This window comes from Monodelphis domestica, chromosome 8, assembly GCF_027887165.1.
Source record: "Monodelphis domestica isolate mMonDom1 chromosome 8, mMonDom1.pri, whole genome shotgun sequence".
In the NCBI taxonomy this organism is placed as follows: domain Eukaryota; kingdom Metazoa; phylum Chordata; class Mammalia; order Didelphimorphia; family Didelphidae; genus Monodelphis; species Monodelphis domestica.
In genome coordinates, this window is record NC_077234.1 from 218,067,568 (window position 1) to 218,073,567 (window position 6,000).

General features: G+C 46.8%; 1 long non-coding RNA gene across 1 annotated transcript in view; it reads right to left on the reverse strand.

Moving 5' to 3' along the window:
• Window positions 1-3,708, reverse strand: part of LOC103093848 (uncharacterized) — a 31,332-nt gene extending 27,624 nt beyond the window's left edge. Inside the window, exon 1 of the long non-coding RNA XR_008914164.1 lies at window positions 2,839-3,708. This is a non-coding gene — a long non-coding RNA (uncharacterized LOC103093848). The remainder of the gene's footprint in view (window positions 1-2,838) is intronic.
• Between the last annotated feature and the right edge of the window lie 2,292 nt (window positions 3,709-6,000).

Genomic DNA, 6,000 nt, shown 5'->3' on the forward strand with positions numbered 1-6,000 from the left:
CATGGAGGACCGTGACATCTTCAATGTCTAAATTCTAATAATTCTACAGAGCCTGCTGTAGCTGCCTTCATGGCCACTGGAACAAATTGTTCTCATCTGCCCATTCTATTGGGGGCAATCTTCACATACTTGGGGTTGAGAGCCCCTAACACATTTAAGGGTTTGTGGCCCCTCAGTTCCCCTCAATCTGGTTTGGAGTGTATGGATGTGCAAGGAGGACTAGCCCCTCTGGTGAAAGGGCCTGCCAAACCTTTTTTAGGGCTGCTCATCCACCTTTGGTGTCCACTTGGCACTCAACTCTCACCTGTGGCTCAAAAAGTTTGTGACTTCGGGAGTGGCCACAGCCCAATAAACCATTTGGCAGATGGATTATTGATCTGGTTTGATTTCATCCCAACCAAAGAATCTAAAGCATTTGTACTCAAACAGGTGGGATGCAACTTTCAAATGAAAAAAAAAAAGTAAGGTCCTTTTGACTAATTCTCAAATAGGAAGTCAGATCGCTTAGGAAAGACAAGTGAGAGAGAAGGGAAGCTGTGAAGGCAATGAGGATTGCCTTTTCTAGCTTGGGTGAGAGGGGGAGAGATAGTATCAGTAGGGAATATTTTCTATACATATATATATATGACATAGGAATGCTTGATAGGCAGCAGGAAAGTCAGTAAATAACACAAAGTAGATAGTTGAAGCTATAAGTGTTCTGAGGGAGAGAACATAAAAGAGCAGCTGGCCAAGGATTACATTTTTAGGAATAAACGGTTCAATGGGAAAAGGAGGAAGACAATCGTTGAAGAAAGTGGGAGCATCTCAATAGACACAGAAAAAGCCTTTGATAAAATACAACACCCATTCCTATTAAAAACACTAGAAAGCATAGGAATAGAAGGGTCGTTCCTAAAAATAATAAACAGTATATATCGAAAACCATCAGCTAATATCATCTGCAATGGGGATAAACTAGATGCATGCCCAATAAGATCAGGAGTGAAACAAGGATGCCCATTATCACCTCTACTATTTGACATTGTACTAGAAACACTAGCAGTAGCAATTAGAGAAGAAAAAGAAATCGAAGGCATCAAAATAGGCAAGGAGGAGACCAAGTTATCACTCTTTGCAGATGACATGATGGTCTACCTAAAGAATCCTAGAGATTCAGCCAAAAAGCTAACTGAAATAATCAACAACTTTAGCAAAGTTGCAGGAGATGAAATAAACCCACATAAGTCATCAGCATTTCTCTATATCTCCAACACAGCTCAGCAGCAAAAACTAGAAAGAGACATCCCATTCAAAAATCACCTTAGACAAAATAAAATACCTAGGAATCTATCTCCCGAGACAAACACAGGAACTATAGGAACACAACTACAAAACACTCTCCACACAACTAAAACTAGACTTGAACAACTGGAAACACATTAACTGCTCATGGATAGGACGAGCCAATATAATAAAAATGACCATCCTACCCAAACTTATTTATCTATTTAGTGCCATACCCATTGAACTCCCGAAACATTTCTTTACTGATTTAGAACAAAACCATAACAAAATTCATTTGGAATAACAAAAGATCAAGGATTTCCAGGGAAATAATGAAAAAAAAAACCACATATGATGGGGGCCTTGCAGTCCCAGACCTTAAACTATATTACAAAGCAGCAGTCATCAAAACAATTCGGTACTGGCTAAGAAACAGAAAAGGAAGATCAGTGGAATAGACTGGGGGAAAGCGACCTCAGCAAGACAGTATACGATAAACCCAAAGATCCCAGCATTTGGGACAAAAATCCACTATTCGAAAAAAACTGCTGGGAAAATTGGAAGACAGTATGGGAGAGATTAGGAATAGATCAACACCTCACATCCTACACCAAGATAAATTCAAAATGGGTGAATGCCTTAAACATAAAGAAGGAAACGAAACCATAAGTAAATTGGGTAAACACAGAATAGTATACATGTCAGACCTGGGGGGGGTGGGGGGTGGGAAGGCTTTAAAACCAAGCAAGACTTAGAAAGAATCACAAAATGTAAAATAAATAATTTTGACTACATCAAATTAAAAAGCTTTTGTCCAAACAAAACCAATGTAACTAAAATCAGAAGGGAAACAACAAATTGGGAAAAAAAAAATCTTCATAGAAACCTCTGACAGAGGTTTAATGACTCAAATTTATGAAGAGCTAAATCAATCTGCAGGGATCTAGGAGAAAAAACCACTATTCATAAGCAAAGGATGAACTATGGGAGTGGAAACACCGAGGAAAAGCAACTGCCTGACTACAGGGGTTGAGGGGACATGATTGAGGAGAGACTCTAAATGAACACCCTAATGCAAATACCAACGACATGGAAATGGGTTCGAATCAAGAACACATGTGACACCCAGTGGAATCACGCCTCAGCTATGGGGGGGGGGCAGGAAAAGAAAATGATCTTTGTCTTTAATGAATCATGTTTGGAAATGATCAAATAAAATATTATTTAAAAAAAGAAAGTGCCAGCAGCTGGAGAAACAGAAGAATGAGAAGAGTGTAGTGTGGATACTAGAGAGAATTTCAAGGATGGGGTGGGGATAAACAACAGTGTCAAATTCTGCAGAAAGACTGAAAAAAAGGTCACTGGATTTAGTGCTCATTACTGAAAGGGGCAAGTTAATCCCTGGCTTTAGTAATCACCCGGTATCTGCATCTCTCCAGTTAACATTACTATTTCTCAGACGGGATCTTGTCCCATTCGAGTTGATTTTTATCATTTTTTTTCAACTGCAATAGGTGTTTCTAAACTAGCAGTGGATGCAACTGAGAGCAAACATTACAATAAACGGCTTACCTCTTTGGGCGGGTCCTTTTCTAGCCCGAGGAAGTTAGTGAGGCACAAGAACTGGCAGACTGTTGCCAGCCTCTTCCACTTTCTCCTCCCCTAGCCCAGTTCTCTTTCTGAACACCAAGGGTTCAGGCACGCGGATTAAGGCGGAGTTAAAGGGGGCGGGGATGAAAGCACTCTAGAGCCTTGGCTAGGATGGGAGTGGGCGGAGCTTGATTGGCCAGGTGGACTGAGCCCGTCTCAAATCCTAAATAAGCGCCACCTGGCAGGGGTAAGGGAGGGGGGAGGTTGGGAGCAGGGAATAACAAACCTCCGCCTCATTCCCCCGAGAATCTTGAGTTGGAGGCGTGCCACTTGACGGCCGGGATGGGCGGAGCCCGGGAAATAAATGGGGCGGCCTACTGAGAGCAAACATTACAATAAACGGATTACCCCTTTCGGCGGGTCCTTTTCTAGCGCGAGGAAGTTAGTGAGGCACAAGAACTGGCAGACTGTTGCCAGCCTCTTCCACTTTCTCCTCCCTTAGCCCAGTTCTCTTTCTGAAGCACGCGGATTAAGGCGGAGTTGAAGGGGGCGGGGATGAAAGCACTCTAGAGCCTTGGCTAGGATGGGAGTGGGCGGAGCTTGATTGGCCAGGTGGACTGAGCCCGTCTCAAATCCTAAATAAGCGCCACCTGGCAGGGGTAAGGGAGGGGGAGGTTGGGAGCAGGGAATAACAAAGCTCCGCCTCATTCCCCCGAGAATCTTGAGTTGGAGGCGTGCCACTTGACGGCCGGGATGGGCGGAGCCCGGGAAATAAATGGGGCGGCCTACTGAGAGCAAACATTACAATAAACGGATTACCCCTTTCGGCGGGTCCTTTTCTAGCGCGAGGAAGTTAGTGAGGCACAAGAATTGGCAGACTGTTGCCCGCCTCTTCCACTTTCTCCTCCCTTAGCCCAGTTCTCTTTCTGAAGCAGGCGGATTAAGGCGGAGTTGAAGGGGGCGGGGATGAAAGCACTCTAGAGCCTTGGCTAGGGTGGGAGTGGGCGGAGCTTGATTGGCCAGGTGGACTGAGCCCGTCTCAAATCCTAAATAAGCGCCACCTGGCAGGGGTAAGGGAGGGGGGAGGTTGGGAGCAGGGAATAACAAAGCTCCGCCTCATTCCCCCGAGAATCTTGAGTTGGAGGCGTGCACCTTCAAGGCCGGGATGGGCGGAGCCCGGGAAATAAATGGGGCGGCCTCTTTAGGATCCGCTACCCACTACTCAGCGGGCGGCGGCGGCGGCGGCGGCGGCGGCGGCGGCGGCGGCGGCGGCGGCGGCGGCGGCGGCGGCGGCGGCGGCGGCGGCGGCGGCGGCGGCGGCGGCGGCGGCGGCGGCGGCGGCGGCGGCGGCGGCGGCGGCGGCGGCGGCGGCGGCGGCGGCGGCGGCGGCGGCGGCGGCGGCGGCGGCGGCGGCGGCGGCGGCGGCGGCGGCGGCGGCGGCGGCGGCATTGATTGACCAGGTGAGGCGAGCCGTGGCGAGGCAGGCAGGCAGGCAGGCAGGCAGGCAGGCAGGCGGCGGGCCACGGAACCGAGGAACTTTTTGCTTAACGGTTTGCTTGTTGCCCCGTGTGGGTCTTGTTCCTTGCCAGGTCCATTCGTGGGGCTCCGGAGCACGGGGCTTGCTTGGTCTCCTACTACCTGGTCCACCTAGCAAATGCGGGGGTGGGGTGCGCGTGAGGCTCCAGTCATCTCTTGCAGCTGCGGGGGTCTGTCCCCCTCACTCACGCGCCACTCACGCACTCACACTTACAATTACAACACACTCGCACACATACTTACACATACACGTTCCCTTGGGCGCGGGGTCTATGTAGTGCCTCTTGCCTCCCACCCTCCTGCACTGGGAACATTCCCGGGACCGTCTCGGCAAGAGAGATGCCTGGAGCTCTCGGTGGCCCGGACGCACCTCACCAGCTGCCAGTCTCCACCCTTCAGGCATTTAACATTTAGTCGGTGCGAGCCTAAGTGGCACGGAGCCAGAGGCTTCTTCCAACTCACCTTTCCAGCTCCTTTCTCCATGGTTAATCTTCCTCTTCTTCCCTCCCTCTTTCACCACCTCTCCAAGGTTTTAAGACATCAGCACCTAGGAGGGCGTGGAAAGGGAAAGTGCAAACACCTGGTCTTGCCTTCCCCTAAGGAAGCCTGGGAAGTGGATGCGGTGATTGGAAGCATCCCTTTGTAGCAGCTAGGACCTTGGATACCAAGTTCTGTGGAGAGAAAAATAGTCCTGATGCCCCCACCCCCCACCCCAATTACCTCTTCTCTTTCATAGCTTATAGAATGAAGAATTCTAGGATCTATTTGCCCCCTCAGGACTGTGAGCCATAACATCTCTGGAAACTTTTTGTAATTTACATTCAAATTAATCTTTGAAAATGAGTATTGGGAAACTAGTGCATATGTGGGTATGTGTAAATTCTCTATATAACATGTTTTTATATAAAATATGCATAGACAATATTTTATATAACAGCATACTTCTATACACATAGATGGATATATATCGATGTGTGTGTATATCTACAAGCATACGTGTGTTATGCATATGTATCCATAACAAATACTCTTAATAGTCACCCAATGTTATGTGTAACGTGTTATATAAACATATACACATACATGCACATGTATCTGCACGTGCATATGTATATATGTGTATGTATATATATGTGTGTGTGTGTGTGTAAATAGATGGATAGATAGATATCACCTGTGAATTTGCACTGGAGGTTTTCAAGGGAACTCGTTAGCTTCAAACTCCATCTCTTGAAACTAATAATTCTGAGCCTCTAAGGAGTTGTAAATTCACTGTTATCAACCTAACTTTTCCATCAGCCTGGACACTTCTTCCTTTTTTATTCTTCCTTTCTTTCTTCAACCACTAGCCCGATTTTATAAATATTGACTAAGTTCTCATGGAATTGTGTTGGTCTTTGCATTTTAAAAGTTGTCTTATTGGGGGAGGGAGTAGAACTTGACTAGCTGATTGTCTATGGAGCTTTTATTTGCACATTTATTAATCTGCTGCTTCTGAGTCTGAAAGGAAAAAAATGTTTATTAAATAGCACAAAGATGCTTCAGTATTATAGATGGTGCTTTTATTAGGTTTTTTTCCCTTCCCAATTTAGTTCCCTCTAAGTTTTG